General features: G+C 42.5%; 1 protein-coding gene across 5 annotated transcripts in view; it reads left to right on the top strand.

Moving 5' to 3' along the window:
- The window catches only part of LOC124606240 (trafficking kinesin-binding protein milt), a 363,542-nt gene that overhangs the window by 271,880 nt on the left and 70,354 nt on the right, over positions 1-21,308 (top strand). The window contains exon 1 of one of the 5 annotated variants that reach the window (XM_047138237.1): positions 19,264-19,403. The exons of 3 other annotated variants lie outside the window; for them this stretch is intronic. The gene's annotated coding sequence lies outside the window, so the exon portion shown is untranslated. Of the gene's footprint in view, positions 1-19,263; positions 19,404-21,308 lie in introns of those variants that run through there. One more of the 5 variants, XM_047138245.1, reaches the window with a different exon arrangement.

The following is a 21,308-nucleotide window of genomic DNA, read 5'->3' on the forward strand; positions in this document are numbered from 1 at the left end:
CATAATTTGTTTTTCAGATACGTATTCCCAATTGCGACAGTAATTTGCAGGGAAAGTGGTCGCCAAACCGCGGCTCACGAGCCGTATTCGGCTCCTTGGCTTCTTCGAGTGTAGCTCTTCCACTTAAACAGCACGTGCGGTCGCGCACGTGCAGTGTGATTGAAATTTCGCGTTCCGTCCGCGAAAGACTAGAATTGTAGTTAAAATCTGCACACCTATGGTTGGCAGTTCCACCCGTCCTCTGTCCGAATCCCCTCTAAGGTTCCCTACCATCATCTGTTCCGCTCCACTCGCTGCGAATCCGCGTATTTAGGGAAGAAGCTACTTTCATTCCGACCCATTTCGGAGGTGACGTCAAAGTGACGTGTACTTTCCAACACATTTGTCGTCTGCTATCCAGTTTCGTGCTCGCATCGTGATTTACGGAAGTAAAGTATGTGAAGGGAATAAGAACTTTGGGGAAGGTGGATGGGAGGCGTTCTGCTCGAAGTTGGCTCGTAGAGACGAGGTCTCCCATCTAACGACAAAGGCGTTGTGATCGTGTTGACGCAAAGCCAGGACCTGGGGGACGTTTCTGTTAGGGAGAAGCGAGTGTCACTCAGAGCTAGCAATTAAATATCAGTTAAAGACGTATAAAGGGTAAAAGCCTCCTGTTGATCCAAAGATGAAAGACGGCTCTGAGAAGTTGGATGATCTCACGCGTTTCGTTTTGACATCAGTTCAGGAAGAAAAGCGTGTAATTAATAGGTGGATAAATCATAAACCGTTCTGGTGTCGCATTCAAATTAATTAAACTACACCTTTTGATTCATTCATGGCACAAAATCCATTCTGTAAATGTCTTCCAGTTATATTTACAAAATATTACGCGTCCTACTTCGTGAGTAATAAAATGCGGTATTAGTAAACGTAGGTTACTTCAAAAATAGGTCATGAGAACCCGAAAACACGTGTAATTGCTTTGACAGAAAAAGAAACAAGAAATTTATTGCAAAATAAAAGCATCATTCCGATTAAAAAAACGAAAGTCGTCTCACAGTTCTACTACTTTATATATTTGCTAGTCAGTTAATGGAACTCACTTCTGAAAGAGAGCGCTCTTGTAATGTACATAACATCACGTATTACAGAACATGCTTCTATTAAAGCAGTAGGAAAGTCTCAGAATCTTATAAACCCACTCCTTTCGGACTCGCAATAGCGCACTTTTATTCAGCACACCACCGGAAACTCATAACACTTCGGACTTTCATCTTAGGCTCTCCTGAAGGCTTTTGCTATCGAAATCTCATTAACTGATGCTTAATTATAACAAAACGTACGAAGAGTGATGTATTTGTAATGGCATATATTAATAGGACTTAAGTAAAAATGAGGGAATCTTGTATGGCGACTCAAGAGTTCTTTCTTTGTTGACTGCTATTGAATTTCGTAGTAGCATCGAATGTTATGGTAGACACTTATTTTGACGTCACTTACAAGTAAGCACAAGTAAGCTTCGAATGACTGTAATTTCTCCCGCGTATTTAGACCCCACGAAGGTTGAATCGACCTATACTTCTTGGAGAGGCGCGCACAGTTCATGCACAAGTTGAATGAGCCAGTCAGCAATCCCTTTGTGCAATGGATATTGCTAGTCGCGCCCGCAAATCGCACTAAGCGTAAAGTTACTTGCATTTTTCCAACGAGCTACAAATCCTACAAATATTGTCATCAATTTAAGAATTGTGCTTATTTTACTTTGGTGGCTTCTTTATTACAAAATGAAACATTTTTAGTTGCCCTGTTTGACATGGCGACAAAGAAGCAGCATGAAAACGGTAGATGAAAACCGTGAATTTAAAGTTGAGTGGACCGAAGCTTTCCTCTTTATTCAAAACTTAAATGGCCTTGCGATCTGTCCTACTTGTTAGGAAAAGTTGGCTCATAACAAGAAATCAAATTTGGAGAGACGGTTTAAACTACAGTCGTGTTACACAAAATATCTTGTCGGTGATTCAAAGAAAAAAGTAGATGAACTTCAGAAATCAAGTTCCGTATTTAATTAATGGTTGCAGTTTTTCAATGATGTTAACATCGCAAGTTTTGTGGATAGTCATGAGATTGCTAAGAGGAGAAAATAATACTCAGATGATGAATACCTGAAAAGTTGTTTTGTTATTGCGTCCGAAGAGCTATTTTAGGGATTTAAGGAGGAAGTAGGTATTCTAAAGAGTATTAAAGCTATTATAGACTCCCAAACCAATAAACGCTAGAATAGTCAAAATGTCTTCGAATATAGACAAGTTCTTAAATTGGTTTCAGTTTCATCGATAACAGCTGAAGAGTCTTATGGCATAAGTGATAGCGCACAAGTTTCACATTTTATGCGAATTGTTTCATTTACAGATTTTAAACAAGAACTTTTAGACTTACTGCCACTCAAAAGTCAAACATTTGGTATTGTCTCAATTTCAACAGAAGGGGCGAAATGTATGACCTGCGTGAGAAACATGTTTGTTGGTATTTTAAAAGCGGAAAAAAAATGTTTCGGTGTTAGAAATTATTTTTGCAGAAATAGATTCTCTTTTTCTGCTTCAGATTTTGGAAGAGAAATTTTGATACAGTTTCCATGCAAGTTGAAATATCACCACGAAAATAATTGTGATACTGACATTTTCTATTTCAAAACAGCACTTTTAAGTATAAGGGAACTTTTCTCGACAGATTTCAGGAAATCAGAAATAACAAAGAGATATAACCTTTTTTAGAAAACGTTTAAATGTTAATGCTGTAACAGAAATTTTGACCTTGGTAACTTCGAAATGCAATTGCTGGATAAAAAAAAAAAAAAAAAAAAAAAAAAAAAGAAGTGGAGCTCGAAATGAGAAGGTCTTTGTGCTGATACAGAAGTACCGGAAAAAAAACATCAAACTATTCCGCAGCATGAATGGTCTGCTTTGAAAGACCTGGGGATGGAAAAAAATATGTCGATTTTTAACATCTGGAGTGGCATTCCTGAGTCAGACACTGATCAGTCATAACATTATGACAACAGACCTACAATCGATATAAATCCGTCCAGGTAACACCAGAGTCACCTGCTACACACACACACACACACACACACACACACACAGTGCATGTAGTTTCAGTGAACTTGCTGTCCGTGTATAGAATGAAGAGGGCGCGCGATCTGTCTTGAATTTGATCAAGGTCAGATTATGATGGCCCGGAGCTTTGGTACGAGCATTTCAGCATCTGCACGACTTGTCGGGTGTGCGAGGAGTGCTGTGGCGAATGTCTTCAACGCGGGGCGAAACGAAGGTGAAACCACGTCCAGACGTCGTGAGCTTAGGCGACACTTCTCATTACATATGTCGGACGTCGTAGGCTGGGCAGACTGGTAAAACAGGACAGGCGACAAACTGTGACGGAACTAACATCAGACTTTAATGCTGGGCGGATTACAAGTTTATCTGAACACGCAGTGCACAGAAAACTCCTAACGATGAGCCTCCGCAGCCGACGACCCATGCATGTGCCAATGTTAACACCACGACATCGGCAAGTACGACTGAAATGGGCACATGACCACCGGCACCGGACATTGGCGCAGTGGCAGCGCGTTCCATAGTCTGACGAAACCCGATACCTTCTTCATCATTCCAGTGGGAGAGCGGGAATCCATCGTCTTCCAGCGAACAGCTCCTTTACAGGTTTACTGCGGGACGGAGGCAAGCTGGTGGCGGCTTCATTATGCTCTGGGGAACATTCATATGGTCATCCATGGGTCCAGTGGAACTTGTGCAAGGCACTATGACGGCCAAGGAATATTTACACTAGTTACAGACCATTTACATCCCTTCATGGTGATCATGTTTCTCGACGGCAGTGGCACTTTTCAACAAGATAATGCGTCGTGTCACAAGGCCAGGAGTGTGATGGATCGGTTCGAGGTAATAGTTGCGAGTTCCGGTTGATATGCTGGCCTCTCAATTCACCTGATTTGAACCTAATCGAATACATCTGGGATGTGATTGAACATGGCGTCAGAGCTTATCGCCCCCTCTCCGGAATGTATGGGAATTAGGTTACATATGTGTGCAGATGTGGTGCCAAATCCTTCCAGCGACCTACCAAGGCCTCATTCCTTCTATGACACGAAGCGTCGCCGCTATTACCCGTCCCAAAAGTGGACATACCAGCTGTTAGGTGGTCGTAATGTTATGGCTGATCAATGCATAACCAGATGAAAAACGAGCATTTGATGTTCTTTTCTTATTCGGGTCTACATATCCCTGCAAAAAGTTATTTTCAAGCGCGATCCAACCCTGCCATCCGATTAGGATCTTTTAATTCAACATCTCGCTGTCAGCATCACTAAATTAGAGTTCTTCTATTTTCTGTGACGCTAGCAAAATACGGCAAGTCCAGCATCTTCTAATCGAACGGTCTACTGACCTACTCTGGTTTTGAATGAGCGAGTTTGTGTACTTATGCGTATGCGTTAGCACGAATACAGTTAAAGGTACCAGCGAGATGGCGCAGTGGCCAAAGCACTGGAGTCGTTTTCGGGAAGAACGGGCTTCAATTCCCCTTCCATTCATTTTTTTTTTTTTTTTTTTTTTGTAGTTTGTAATCGTACAACGTTAGTGCCGGAATGCTGCTTTTTTTCTGCAGCCTTGTCCAACTTTTCCGTTTCTTATGGCATGAGGTGTTGACACCATAATATTGCTTCATTTTTTTTATGGCGACGAATATGCGTCACGACTCGTTTAATAGCAGCTTGCGAAATCCAAGTACAAGTTACAAAAAAGCGTCAGCGTTTATGAATATAGCCTCGATCGACGTTGTAGGTAAAAAGGGGTTCTCGTGGCAATCGATCCGTAGCAACATCTTGAGCGTCTGCCAAGTGGCATTCCGCGAAACGATGAATGGACGAACGGAAGCCTTAATCGTCTGGCAGAATGATAGATGTGCGAGCGGGCACAAGCCGCGAAGCCGCGACCTCCACCCCCAATCGATGTGGCTGGTGGCCTTCACAGCCGGAAGCTCCGCACGCATCGGCGCGTGCCGCAAATCCGGCGCAACAATTGCGGAGCTTCTCCGGTAAACTGTGAACTGTTTACAGTAGGCAGCTGAAAAGAGTGCCTCAGAGGGAAGGGGGAAATTATTACCCTCGTTTCCTTCCACTCGACCGCTACTGATGTTCCGTGGTATTGACCTTCAGAAAAAGATTGCCTTACTGATATTCATTGTCATACTTGTCTCTAATTGTTGGCAGTTTATGGTCTGCCATTTTCTTTCATTTTTACAGGGTGACAGTTATTGAACTGTATGAAATAAATTCATCATACTTCTGAACAACGGTTTGCGTTAGGAATTTCAAATTGCACGGTTGGCAGCGGCGCATGATGGGAATTAGTATGCGCTGTATGGTTTGGTTTAGCGACGAAGCACACTTTTATTTAGATGGATTTGTCAGTAAGCAAAATTGGCGCTTTTGAGGGACTGAAAATCCGCATTTCGCAATCGAGAGGTCGCTTCACGCTCAATGGTGACTATGTGGTGTGCAGTGTCAAGTCACGAACAATCGGTGCGATATTCCTTGATGGCACGGCGGCTACCGAACGTTGCGTGAAGGTTTTGGAAGACGATTTCATTCCCATTATCCAAAGTGAACCTGATCTCGATATGATGTGGTTCATGCAAAATGGAGCTTGACCGCGTCGAAGCAGGAGAGTGTTTAATCTCCTGGAGGAGAACTTTGGGGGATCGCATTCTGGCCACTGGCATGGGCGTCGATTGGCGGCCGTATTTTATGGATCTGAGCACACGCGACTTCTTTTTGTGGAGCTATATTAAAGACAAGCCGTAGCACCAGTAACCCCGAAACCAATGCTGAGCTGAAAATAGCAATTCAGGAGGTCATCGACAGCATCGATGTTCCAACACTTCAGCGGCTCATGCTGAATTTCGCTATTCGTTTGCGCCACATCATCGCCATTGATGGCAGTCATATCGAACATATGATAAGCTTAATCCGAATATCTGTAGCGATGTTTACGTGTTGAATAAAGTGTGTGCACGCCGTAGTTTGTAACTAATTTACGTTTTTTCATATATTTCAGTAATTGTCACCCTGTATGTACAACACCAGAGTAAAAGAGGAAAACAGTAATGAAACGTGCATGCGGACATCACATCCCAGTTGTAAGCAAGAGCTGTCGGGGGTGTCCGAACGGTTCTAGGTGCTACAGTCTGGAGCCGCGCTGCTGCTACGGTCGCAGGTTCGAATCCTGCCTCGGGCATGGATGTATGTGATGTCCGTAGGTTAGTTAGGTTTAAGTAGTTCTAAGTTGTAGGGGACTAATGACCTCAGATGTTAACTCCCATAGTGCTCAGAGCCATTTTAACCATTTGTAAGCAAGAAACGGACGATAAATGACCATTGGCGGTTTTTTGTTGAATAAAACGAAACGTGTATCGTGACCAAAAACACATTTCAGTAGTTCCACATTATTAATAAATTTTCGATACGGCAACTACTGATACCATGTACATAAATACGAAAAATTTGGCCGTTTTTGTTTTGGAAATATCACCACATCGAAAAGTTGAGACTGTATATATACACGATATTCGAACCCTATCGACTCAGTCACAGTTACAGTGTCGACGTAACTACTCTTAAACGTTTTTATAACTGTCTGTACTATTGTGGTCTTTGCCACGTCAGGAACTAGCTGCTTCATTCCTGTCGCAGCAGCGGTGGTCGGGACACGTTGCGTGCTTAGACAGGACTCCACAGATTATGTTTTTGTTGATGCATTCGGCCTATGGAATGTAAATAAACAGTCTTCACGCGCACTACGTTTGTCATCACGTCTGTATGCCGTTACCATGCAGTAGTTAAGTATCTCGTATCTGTTAACTACTTCGTTCTGGTGAAAATCAGATAAGACGTGTAATCTTGGTTCAAATGGCTCTGAGCACTATGGGACTTAACATCTATGGTCATCAGTCCCCTATAACTTGGAACTACTTAAACCTAACTAACCTAAGGACATCACACAACACCCAGTCATCACGAGGCAGAGAAAATCCCTGACCCCGCCGGGAATCGAACCCGGGCGCGGGAATGTGTAATCTTGTATTTAGAATAGTAAAGTTGGAATAGAACTTTTTTCCAATCCATGGCGGTGTGGTGCAGCAACCAGAAGTAATAATATGAAAGAACAAACAGTCTTGGTTGCAAAACTGTATTTTTTCTTTTATTTATCCTCCAATAATGCGTTTCGCCCTATATAAAATGTTCTCATGTTGGCTGGCAAAATATGGTGTTAAGCACACAGGATGCCGCGCATGCAAAAGTCGCAGCATGAAATCGCCGTGCACATTGTGCGCCTAAAATCACATGAAAGCTCCAGGTGCACAGCCGGCACCATGAGCAACTGCATCTCCTACGTATTTGCTGTGTGATGCGCCTATTATAGACTTGATCCCGTTTTATCAAATGTGACCTTTTTAAAAAAATTGATAAAGTCAACTACCCGCTGGGGTTTTAATGTTGTTTTAGGAGTGATTTCCCGTGGACATTTGTATCCGCGGCATCCTGTGTGCCAATCTGAAGATGTGTTGTGTAAAGTGAAACGCGTCTTTGGAGGATAAATAAAAACTCCAGTTTTGCAGTCGAGACTGTTTGTTCTTTCATAAAGTAGGAATGACGTAGTCGCCATCAAAAGACTCGTAGCTGCACTGCTTGGAATGAATTTAAATTGCGTTCTCTACTTCAGGCTTAATTTCAGGTCTCTTTCTGGAACAAGAAAAGGAACAGTTGTCGTTTTGTTATCTGATCCTTACTGTAAAGCCTCCTGCTAAGCTGACCGGTCGCGGTGGTGTGCCGTAGACCGTGTAGTACTGGTACCAGGCAGTCATGTGACCCCATTGAAGACAGTCATGACAGTGAAGTGATGTGAGTGTGGCAGTCGGCAGTACGAAATTAACGCACTGAAATGAGTTGTCGTGGATACGTGACAGTATGGCAGAAAAGGAGCTATCGTATTTGGATGTCACATCGCCACACCGTCGGTGTAGCTGGCCGGTCTGTTGGTATATCAACGCGGAATGTCCAGCATGTCTGCAAAGAATCGTGTACTACACGTAGCAATATAAGACGGCGCAAGAACAGTGACCATTAAAATTTTCTAACCGTTACGGACCGGCGACAAGTGTCTCACCTTGTATATAACATTCGGTTCCAAACCAGAACCGCACCGTCTAAAGCGCCTTGCCACGGTTCGGGCGGCTCCCTTCTCCGGGCATGGTTGTATGAGCTGTCCTTAGCGTAAGCTAGTTTAATTTACATTAAGTAGTGTGTAAGCCAAGGAACCGATGACCTCAGCAGTTTGGTCCCATAGGAAATTACCACAAATTTCCAATTTTTCCAAACCAGACGGAAATTGGTGCTATCGGGGAATGCAGGTCCATGTCAACCAATCTTCGAGCGAACATTTGAAAGGGAACTGCATGCAGTGCACATTTGGAGTTGAGTACCTCACAAAAGTCCATTACTGACAAGTGACACGATAGCTGTACCTTTTCATATGGACCAAACACCACAGAAATATGACATTAGCTCTCTGGAGGCGGGTAGTCTGGTAAAATGAGTCACGGTTTTGCCTTTTCATTAAAAAAAAAAAAAATGCGAGACGTTCAACGCAGCCTAGTGAAGCATTTATCCTGCTGTGTGTGAGGGGTGTAGTTCAGACCTTACATGTTCTGTGATAATTTAGCGGTATTTTCCGTGTCATAACTTGGGTCCACTGATTCAGTTTATTATGATCACGAAAAAGTGTGTTTATTCCAACATTCTCGGTGACCAAGTGTCTTTTGTATGGATCTTCATGGCGAGTATGCTGTGGACATTCCCAACTTCCAGATTGGCAGATTAATGTGATGTGTTGGGGAAGGAAGGGGACTTTTTTTTGTCTGTTGTGCTTAGTTTACTAACACTGTAGAAATAAACCACCTTAGGCACACTGCGCATGTCATCAGATCGCTTATGCCATCTCGGAGTGGTGGTTAAATATTACACAGCAGTTGACGTCTTTGCTGTGAAGAAAATTAGATAAGACGTGAAATTTTGTAGTTAGTGAATACTAAGGAGTGAATACTAAAGGTGTACATATGTCCTAACTTGGAAGGTCTCTAAGTCGGCATAATAACACTCGCAGATGCGCCACTTGGCGCAATGAATTTAAGTCCTTTCAGTATCGTAGCCTTCCCCTGAGGTTTGTCCATGGAACATTATATGGCACAATCGTCTCTTATCTTATTCATGCTCTTTAACCGTGGTGGAATAAGGTGCAGGAATACCCTGTTGGACGGCATTCCTCAGTTTCTGCGTCACACTATGTACGATTATTTGCAGTGGATTTGTTATAGAAAAGATTATCCTCTATGTGAGAAAAATATTGAGGAATTCGTTACAATCATCTAAAAGTATGCTGTGTGTATAGCTGTCCAAATTAAAAATTACGTAAACAATCTTCCCATAAAGAGAGTGAAGGGCTGTGTACAACTAGCCTACTGTTAGAAGACTTGAAAGGGGGGGGGGGCAGTAGTTGAGAAGGGAGTGAGATAAGATTGCAGCCTACCCACCATAATTCTCAATCGGCATATAGAGCAAAAAGCGGTACACTCAAGGAGAGAATGGAAGCTTTTGAAATGTAGCGTTACATTTAATAACTAATGAGGGGGTACTGAATCAGATTGAAGAAAAAGATTTATTGCACAACTTGAGTGAAAGAAGGACTAGGTTGATTGGATACTTCCTGAGACATAAATGTATAGTTAATTTGGTAAGAATGGAAGTGTGGGAGTTGGAGAGGTAAAAATTGCAGTGGTAGATGAAGGCTGGACTACAATAAACAGGTTGATGTGGATGTGGGTTGCAGTAGTTACGCAGAGATGGTGAGTCTTGCAAGAGATAGACTAGCATGGAGAGCGACATCAAACCTGAAGACCGCAATATCCAAATTGAAAATTCCACTCCACGCACAATATTTCAGACACTGAGCTAGTCATCTTCCTCGAGTTTTCCTCGCGGTGGTTTTGTGTCCGCTCTGTGGGTTGCAACAAGATCTCGAGAGAAGGTATAAAACAGTGGCACAAGGAATAAATAATTTAGTAATGGAAGGAAGTTGGAGGGGGAGGGGTGGGAGCGCCATAGCTGTAGAGAGAGATCGAGACTTGATGGCAAGGAACACGTTACAGTCGTTATGTAGAGACGGACTTGCTCAGAATGGACTAGAATGGAGAGCAGCTTTAAACTAGATACCAGGCATTAGATCCTAGTGACATTATTTTAAACATAGTAGCAGCATAAAATGTGTGACTCTTACCAGCAACGCCTGAGATGAACTAGTGCCGGCCGGTTCTAGGTACTTCAGTCTGGAACCGCGCGACCGCTACGCTCGCAGTTTCGAATCCTGCCTCGGGCATAGATGTGTGTGATGTCCTTAGGTTAGTTAGGTTTAAGTAGTTCTAAGTCTAGGGGGCTAATGACCTCGGATGTTAAGTCCCAGAGCCATTTGAACCATTTGAGATGAACAAGTGAGTTGCAAGCGTATCTCGCTTTCGGCCGCTTGTTTAGACAGACACACGTGACACACACAAGGCTGCGTGCTGCGGGAGAACAGGGCGTGGCCACCGCCCTCGACTGCTTCCCCAATTCGTTGTTTGCTTCTGTCACGGAACCACTTTCCGCTTTCCCCCTCCGATTGCCCACCGGATATCACATTTTAGCCACGGCAGTCTTCTGCCTACATCAGTCCGACGCGCCGCCTTTCAAACAGCCCCCACCCCCCTCCCAACCACCCGTTTCTGTCAGAACCAACCAGTATCCTATTAAAGAAATTTAAAGTAAATTGGACGACAAGGGAAATGAGCATGCGCGCGATGCAATCAGTACCGCTGTACTTTGTACTATAGAACAGTTGCTGCAGCAGTAAGTGTTCCTGAAATTAGTATTTACCTACTACCTGAGTATCCGGCGTTGCCCGGGTATCCATTTATGTCAGTTCTGGTAGTCAATCTTCTCCTCCCCTCTGTTCACCTCCTCCATCCCCCCTCCAGTTCTTTGCCCATCTCCTCTTCTGTCGCCGCCACCCCCCCCCTCTCTCTCTCTCTCTCTCTCTCTCTCTCTCTCTCTCTCTCTCTCTTTCTCTCTCTCCCCCCTCCCCCTCCATCTGCTACTCCTCTCCCCTTCCTATCCACCTCCCAATCGCTGCTCCACCCAGTGGTATAATTTCGTTAGTACATTCAGCGGCGTATGTGGATACTGTATGCTAAATGTGTTGCGAATAAAGGTGCGTAGTATCAAAGAAGTGATAAATTCAAATCCCATGCGCGATGCGGCAGTTTTTTACACATCTCAGTGTTGATGACGTCATATCTCCGGAACTATGCCTCATACAATGATACAATTTTGCACGTATATGTATGCACACTGTCCACAACATGTGTCATGAATACAGTTAGTATTAAAGAAGTAATAAATTAAAATGTCATACCTGATGCGAAAATGAATAACTAAAATGTAGTAAGCGATTAACTTTTTTTCGTTTCATCATTATGTGAGGGAGGGGGATCAGCGAAAAATGTTTCGTATAAGTATGAAATTGCGTGTAAAGTTTTTTGCAAGTCACTAAGTGCTCATCTACACTTGTCTTTAACCCCCACCCTTACTCCTTTGATATGTAGGTGGTTTTTAACTCGCACAACGATTCTTTTCAAACAGTAAGTGATAATGCGTACTGAGTTTTGTTGAAATCGATCCAGTGATAATATGTATGACTGTATCTTTTTTTTGTGGTCCGATTTTGATGAACCAAAGTCCATACGGTGCTCCAAACTATCTTCAAGATACCTTCGGAAATCGCATGAAAATTTGTTCAGTAGTTTTCGAGATTAGCGTGTTGAAAGAAAGAAAGAAAGAAAGAAAGAAAGAAAGGTAGGCAGGCAGACACGACGATTTTACAGATATTGTTATTAATATTTATGAAATATTACGACGGTTCTTATAGGAACTTAGACATATTGAATACAACGTATTAATGTTCCGGTAGTAAATTTATTAGTATAGACGTGGTATTTAATGACCCGTTCGTAGTAGTAGTCATTAAAACTTATATGGTTCGTCCGCAGCTCGTGGTCGTGCGGTAGCGTTCTCGCTTCCCGCGCCCGAGTTCCCGGGTTCGATTCCCGGCGGAGTCAGGGATTTTCTCTGCCTCGTGATGACTGGGTGTTGTGTGATGTCCTTAGGTTAGTTAGGTTTAAGTAGTTCTAAGTTCTAGGGGACTGATGACAATAGCTGTTAAGTCCCATAGTGCTCCGAGCCATTTGAACCATTTGAACTTATATGGTTCATCTATCTATCTATCTATCTATCTATATCCGAATCCCGCTCCAGCTACTGCCGGGTCTGGGTGCTGACGAGTCCTCTCCATTTGGCTCGGTCCTCCCACCACTTTTCTTCCTCCACTTGCTGCCAGGTCACACCTCTCCTTTCAACAGATATTCTCACTCCCACTTTCCACCGGGTTCTTGGGCGCCCTCTAGGTCTTTTCCCATCCATCGTACGTTCTTCCATAATTTTGGGGAGTCTCTGCCCATGCATCCTCTTAACATGCCCATACCATCTTAATCCCTTTCAGTTTCTTCTCTCATACTTTTTTGTTTGAGGTCCTTTCTAATCTCTACATTCCTTACTCTGTCCATTCTTGTTTTTCCCTTAACTGCTCTGAGAAATTTCATTTCCCCTGCTTGCAGTCTGCTCCAGTCCCTTTCTGTCATTGTCCATGTTTCTTCACCATAGGTGACAATAGGGTTCATGACGGACATATTTTCCTTCTTCCTAATTAATCTGTTCATCGCTGAAAACTGTGTTCTTAAATGACTGTGGTGCTCATAGCCAAACATAAAAATTTGTAACGAATTATGCAAATCCTCTTTCAACATTTAATTTCTTCAGACTCTCTTTTATAATAAAAAATCCCACAACTAGAAAATATTTTTGTATGGTTTCAAGACAGAATATTAATCTACATTTTTCGTAGAACCGACTCTAACCACGTTACTCCCAGCGAAATGCTAAGAGAACGCCAGTTCACTTGTGTTCTTTTAGCGACGATTAAATTTTTGCAGATGTTCCTGAATGCTACAACACCTCTTACCGCAGCATCACCTACTATCGGATTTCATAGAGCTGCTGAAATTATCTAGTTACTCACTTGTCTCTGAAGAGTGATGAGGGTCAGCGGACAGCTGTCAGACTGATAATACAAAAATTCGGTCTTCGATACCCAATTCGCGGTAAGATTTTTTCTTCTTCACACGTAATTCTTTTCACATCGCTGGCTATGATACGTGATTTGTGGATGTGAAAATTGGTGACTGTCATCATGGTTGGACGATCTCTTAAGCTGTAGATCCCCCTGTAATTGCCGGATGCACCAGTTCAAAGGTATCCCTCAATATCCCTGTATGTTCTAACGAATGTAACTTGTCAGCTGTTGCTATTTATGACATCATATGGCATGTCAAGCTGCTGCTCAATTTATTCTCTATTTTTCGACCGGTTTTGGCGAAAGAACAGTATCCAGCAGAGATTGTAATTACAAAAATACTTTTACTTACATCAGAATGACACAATATAAAACATATCGAACCAGTGTTTGGTCATGTAGATGTAGATGCTGTGGAACGCAATCAACAGTTATTTTACTTTTTCCTTGCATTTTATCTCAGCTGCTACTGCCCAGAACCGTTCTCTGCAGTAGTTGTCAAAATGCCGACCTCCATTATTGCAGTTGACTTTTCACACTCTTCAACCATTATCAAGGCTGGATACACATCGCGGTAATGCTATACTGGCTGATCTATGAGGGATGTCAACTTGTGTATCAACTACAGTGACCCCTGGCGACAGGCTTGGCCACGGAACAGAACCACCGCGACCAACCCATAGTTGCCCAAATTGCACGACCAGGTGCTCCGTAGCTTACCCCGCGACCTACAAGGGCACTCCACAAAGTAAAAAAGTAAATAAGGAAATAAACAAAATCTTAGCTCTAAGATTAGGCCTAGAGGTCCACATGATGCAAACCGTGTCATCCTCTGCCAGTGGTGTCATTGGATGCCGAATGGAGGGTCATGTGGCCTGCGCACCGCACTCCCAGCCGGTCTGAACTTTCAGAACCTTGAAGCCGCTACTTCTCTGGCAAAGTAGGTTCTCAGTCGTCATCGCTAGGCTGTGCCCACACAGTTGCAGTCCTCCCAAGAAGGAAAAACCCCGCGCAGTACCCAGAAATGAACCTTGGTCGTCCGCAAGCCAGACACGCTGATCGCTGTTACGGAAACGCCCTCGTTACCACATAAGAGTGTAGAATTATCGGCAGCTTATCTTCCTTGAGGCGGAGGTCACAAGTTCAGGAAACATGTTGTGATCGTCCCCACTCTCAGCAAGCCACTGGAAAAAAATCTCGTGTTGTCTCTGTCACCGTTCATCAAGCATTCCTGAACAAACACGTGAGAGTTTATAAGCGATCTGTGTATAACGGCAGCAGCGGTCGATTTAACAAACGTCTGACGCGCGATCGTCCTACCTATCGCATACCAAACACCGAATCACATAGGTTCGTACCTAGTTTGGAAAACAACATTTCCTCTGTTTCGAAACTTCTCCCGGAAAGAAGAGAAACCACATTCACATAACCATCGGAGTCTTGTTGTATATGTTTCCGAGAATCAGGAATTTGTTGACGTCCAATATAAATTTTTTTGTGTTGCTCAGCGACAGTCATATTTTTTAAAAGAACACTCCTTCATTTGACTGTTTTATGCTTATTTTAGTACAACCCAGGTTTCGGCTTTTTATACCATTTTCAGGTATTTAATTTTATGTCTTTAACGTATATTTCAGGGTACTTAACATGTTGTTAAGATCAAAGTTCATAATTTACGGCCAACGTTTAGCTTAATAACATGTTAAGTGTCCTGAAGTATATGTTTGACATAACATCAAATACTTAAAAATGGCATAAAAGGCCAATAGCTGGGTTGTACTTAAATAAACAATAAAACAGTCTAATGGCAGTGTGTTCCTTTAAAAAATAAATTTAAGTGTTAGGAAGAATTTTCTAGAGGTATTTGTATGGAAGTGAAATGTGAACGATGAACAATACCATCAAGAAGAGAATAGAAGCTTTTAAAATGTAGAGCTATGTAGAATGGAGAAGATGTGATGAGTACGTCGAATAACTGATGACAATATACTGTTTGTAATTTGGGGGGGGGGGGGGAGAGGAGAAGAAAGAAATATGACATAACTTGGCTAAAAATCATGAACACATCCTGAGGCATCAAGGAGATTTTGGAATAGTTATGCAGAGACGAAGAGGTTTACACAGGAGAGACTAGTGTGGCAGAGCTAGGTGGCTTTTGTATGCTCCTTCACGTCGTCTCCATTTTTTTCTCGTACTTAATGCCTAAAAATTTCACATTTTCTTTTAAGACTTATAGTCTTAGGTGGAGATTTCAATTTACCAGATATAGACTGGGACACTCAGATGTTTAGGACGGGTGGTAGGGACAGAGCATCGAGTGACATTATACTGAGTGCACTATCCGAAAATTACCTCGAGCAATTAAACAGAGAACCGACTCGTGGAGATAACATCTTGGACCTACTGATAACAAACAGACCCGAACTTTTCGACTCTGTATGTACAGAACAGGGAATCAGTGATCATAAGGCCGTTGCAGCATCCCTGAATATGGAAGTTAATAGGAATATAAAAAAAGGGAGGAAGGTTTATCTGTTTAGCAAGAGTAATAGAAGGCAGATTTCAGACTACCTAACAGATCAAAACGAAAATTTCTGTTCCGACACTGACAATGTTGAGTGTTTATGGAAAAAGTTCAAGGCAATCGTAAAATGCGTTTTAGACAGGTACGTGCCGAGTAAAACTGTGAGGGACGGGAAAAACCCACCGTGGTACAACAACAAAGTTAGGAAACTACTGCGAAAGCAAAGAGAGCTCCACTCCAAGTTTAAACGCAGCCAAAACCTCTCAGACAAACAGAAGCTAAACGATGTCAAAGTTAGCGTAAGGAGGGCTATGCGTGAAGCGTTCATTGAATTCGAAAGTGAAATTCTATGTACCGACTTGACAGAAAATCCTAGGAAGTTCTGGTCTTACGTTAAATCAGTAAGTGGCTCGAAACAGCATATCCAGACACTACGGGATGATGATGGCATTGAAACAGAGGATGACACGCGTAAAGCTGAAATACTAAACACCTTTTTCCAAGGCTGTTTCACAGAGGAAGACCGCACTGCACTTCCTTCTCTAAATCCTCGCACAAACGAAAAAATGGCTGACATCGAAATAAGTGTCCAAGGAATAGAAAAGCAACTGGAATCACTCAATAGAGGAAAGTCCACTGGACCTGACGGGATACCAATTCGATTCTACACAGAGTACGCGAAAGAACTTGCCCCCCTTCTAACAGCCGTGTACCGCAAGTCTCTAGAGGCACGGAGGGTTCCAAATGATTGGAAAAGAGCACAGATAGTCCCAGTCTTCAAGAAGGGTCGTCGAGCAGATGCGCAAAACTATAGACCTATATCTCTTACGTCGATCTCTTGTAGAATTTTAGAACATGTTTTTTGCTCGCGTATCATGTCATTTCTGGAAACCCAGAATCTACTATGTAGGAATCAACATGGATTCCGGAAACAGCGATCGTGTGAGACCCAACTCGCCTTATTTGTTCATGAGACCCAGAAAATATTAGATACAGGCTCCCAGGTAGATGCTATTTTTCTTGACTTCCGGAAGGCGTTCGATACAGTTCCGCACTGTCGCCTGATAAACAAAGTAAGAGCCTACGGAATATCAGACCAGCTGTGTGGCTGGATTGAAGAGTTTTTAGCAAACAGAACACAGCATGTTGTTATCAATGGAGAGACGTCTACAGACGTTAAAGTAACCTCTGGCGTGCCACAGGGGAGTGTTATGGGACCATTGCTTTTCACAATATATATAAATGACTTAGTAGATAGTGTCGGAAGTTCCATGCGGCTTTTCGCGGATGATGCTGTAGTATACAGGGAAGTTGCAGCATTAGAAAATTGTAGCGAAATGCAAGAAGATCTGCAGCGGATAGGTACTTGGTGCAGAGAGTGGCAACTGACCCTTAACATAGACAAATGTAATGTATTGCGAATACATAGGAAGAAGGATCTTTTATTGTATGATTATATGATAGCGGAACAAACACTGGTAGCAGTTACTTCTGTAAAATATCTGGGAGTATGCGTGCGGAACGATTTGAAGTGGAATGATCATATAAAATTAATTGTTGGTAAGGCGGGTACCAGGTTGAGATTCATTGGGAGAGTGCTTAGAAAATGTAGTCCATCAACAAAGGAGGTGGCTTACAAAACACTCGTTCGACCTATACTTGAGTATTGCTCATCAGTGTGGGATCCGTACCAGATCGGTCTGACGGAGGAGATAGAGAAGATCCAAAGAAGAGCGGCGCATTTCGTCACAGGGTTATTTGGTAACCGTGATAGCGTTACGGAGATGTTTAATAAACTCAAGTGGCAGACTCTGCAAGAGAGGCGCTCTGCATCGCGGTGTAGCTTGCTCGCCAGGTTTCGAGAGGGTGCGTTTCTGGATGAGGTATCCAATATATTGCTTCCCCCTACTTATACCTCCCGAGGAGATCACGAATGTAAAATTAGAGAGATTAGAGCGCGCACGGAGGCTTTCAGACAGTCGTTCTTCCCGCGAACCATACGCGACTGGAACAGGAAAGGGAGGTAATGACAGTGGCACGCCACACACCGTTGGGTGGCTTGCGGAGTATCAATGTAGATGTAGATGTAGATCATACTTATACAAGGTGAGGCAGCTAAGACAGGCAACCCTCAACGAAATTTATCGAGGTGCGGATTTCGCCAAGTTATAGCGGATAACATGACGAATTTCCTGAGGTCAGCAAATAATTTTTATCGTTTATATGACATCGACTTTTTGTAATGGGGCTGTATACTTTCTCTCTGTGGCATTTGAAAGAAGTTTCAAAGAGAAATTCAGCAATGTGACTTATGGGACTTGATCAAATCGTATAAAGATAACAGCTCCGCAAACCAGTATCCGGCGATCAGAAGTGGTTCCACAAACGTCTATCGTCTTATAACCAACTGTAAGGAAGCACGTAACTCTGGTATGATTCTTGTCTGTTGCTGTTGTAGCAATGGAATACCTTGCTCGTAAAGTTATTGAGACGTTTACAATGTACACGATACTCGGAAAATCGTAAATCGCCAGAGTTTTAAGAGCAGAAATGTAGTAGGTGCTGGAGACTATTCAGAACGTGACAAGCACGGACGATCTGTCTTTGCAAGTACTATAAAATAAAATTTCTAGAAACTGGAAGTGTGAACAATAAGTATGTCAAGGGAAAAGGAGATGAACTCATGAAAGAAATGAAACTTAGCATTTTAACAGCAAATGTCACTAAGAGGGATGTCCCCTTATTCCGCACATGCAATGACACACACTCTTAAAAGAACATTTGGAGAGCATTGGCACGGTCGTTCCAGAAATGCTGAATGATCTGGACACTCATCAGACTTAACGCGTCCATATTTTTATCTATAGCGAAAATGGACTATTTAGGAGACACCGACGACGCCCGAAGGGATGAAATGCCTTATAACACTGACCTGTGCTGCCGCAAACTTCAGACGAGCCGTACGCAAGTTACGTGTTTGCTTATAGTTGATGGAACATCATTCGTAGTCTTTGTGTCAGTTATTCGCCGGTATTATAACGATTAATGTTTATCTCGTGTAATAGTAATGAGTATATCTAAATTTAGTCGGTAGGCTTCCTGTCGTATCTTATGCGAATGATCTAATGTGTGATTAATACTCGCTCGTAAATTGGGACAACCTAATTTCTAACTGTCACTACTAAAAGCTGCGCATAAGATCATTGACAAAATGGAGAATAAATAAATAAAATAATCCTTGAATCCATTACGCAATAAGACCATAATTGCAATATGCCGTGCGGCGTTAGTACAGTAAGCCCGTAGTTTCGAATAGGCCGCGACATCCGGACAGCGCAGGCGCGAATGTTGATGGCTTCCGCTGTGGCCGATAGATGGCTCTTGCTGTGCGGTGCGGTAGTCGGCCCTGGCGAGGACGATAGATGGCAGTGTACGCGTTTACAGTTGCTCAGTGTTCCATGCGTCGTGCTTGTGATCGAAGGGGTGTGTGGATTTGTTTTGGAAGTCCTGTGTAGAGCGGGAGATATGTGACATCGTTTTGCTCTCAGGTAAAATTCCGCCTGTTTTTACCAATGACGTTTAAGAATTATAATATCTTCTGGGGTGCTGCTGAGAAGAAATAATCCGCCAGAACAAGGAAATATGTGAGATTGTGTGGAGTCGGAGCTCACGTCTCGGTGCTGTCTCAACGTTGTTAGTCTGAAGGGGCTGCATCCTGAACAATTTAAGACCTTAGAAAATGTACGCGTCTTCTGTATTCTGCGTAGTAAGTAGTATAAACATGGGACCGACGAACGCGTATATTTTAGTCTTGGCTAGAATCTCTGTTTTTGTTTGCCTTTATCATTGTACATACAAGTAGACAACAGTTTTATGTGTGACAATTGTAGTGCGAATACCAGAAGAACCGCTGGTAATTTGTATTTCAACAGTTTATCATGTTTGAATAATAAGCATGTAGCGCACGATACCAAGAAATTGTCGACAATAGTACAAATAATTCGTAACATTGTGGCAAATTGTGCTCGCCGATACGTGCTTTATGAAATACTGCTTTGTGTACTTTCTTGGATTGTTAATGAGAAAAAAATCGTATTTGCCACATTCATATTTAACTCCTCGTCAGGGAGCTCACGCCAGTAATGGTCGTAAAAATCCTTTGAAAACTCTACATACTTTCGTTAATTTAAAGACGTTCACTTTCTAACATAGTCGTTGTAGTGGAAAACTGAAGTTTCTACTGTGCATTACAAAACTGTTACTTCAGGCAAGTGGCCTTGCCCCATAGATCGTAATGTTTTGTATATACTTCTAGTACATTGACATGTCATTGTAGCAGAAGGATATCTAATACAATGAACAGTGATCTCTCTAGTAGCGAAAGTGAGACGTTCTCTTGATATATATTTGAAGTCAAGGTCCTTGGCAACGAGATTGATGACACATGCAACGGCGGCGCTGCCAACTTCGTAAGAGATGAACCGTTGCCGCCTACAGAGTGGGCGTAGTGCACACCATTTCATAATGTGTTAGCCCTAGCACCACTAAGCTCTGATCTGTCATGTGGTTGTCTGGAGAGGGGGGGGGGGGGGGCGGCGGCAGCAGCAGCAGCAGCAAAAGTTGCCCTCACATTCTATTCACGTTTTTAACATTTTTTTGTTTGTTTTGATTATTTAATGAACTAGGAATTTCTTTATTTGGTTGCTACACACTTTCCATAGTTATCAGTAACATTGTAGCACATACAAATACAATAAAGTAATGAATATGAGAAATATTATATTTTAACATGAAACTAACACTTTCATATACATCAGAGTTATATTAAGAAATCATGAAAGAACGTACAATAGCAAATCACAAATAAGAAAACAGAAAATCAAAAGTCTTAAATTACAATTGAGTTTTTTCTTACTGCTCACTTTCAATCTCTCAACCTTTGCATATGATTGTTTTTGCAGAATGAGTGGAACACACTAGGTACACCTGCAATAAACTGTAGACACTTTTTTCATCTTGTCTTTTTCCTTTTTAGAGTTTTTACTCTTCAAACAGATGTGACATCTTCCTCTTGAATAAAATTCAACAGATTGAACAGTTGCACTAATGCTGGGCAGCATTTTCCCTAGATCACTTTCCATTGCAGAGATGATAGGATTTTGTAAACCCATGACATTATTTGCCCTCTTCCACAGCTGGCCTAACGAGCTGTTGACTTAATTCTAGTAGATACAGCCTTCTTACATTCTTTCTTATTCCAGTTTAGGTTGTTTGTCATGAAAATCGTTCCAGCATTGAGACAGGCGATATCTATCAAGGTTAAAAAGAGAGATAATGGCCACCTTCTCGACCCTCGTTTTACTGAATGATTTCGCGTCATTTGATCAATGCTTTGCCCCTTTGGCTTCATTGTAGTAGAGATAAATGTATCATTTTTCTCTGTCGATTCATCC

Source organism: Schistocerca americana, chromosome 1, assembly GCF_021461395.2.
Source record: "Schistocerca americana isolate TAMUIC-IGC-003095 chromosome 1, iqSchAmer2.1, whole genome shotgun sequence".
Classification (NCBI taxonomy): domain Eukaryota; kingdom Metazoa; phylum Arthropoda; class Insecta; order Orthoptera; family Acrididae; genus Schistocerca; species Schistocerca americana.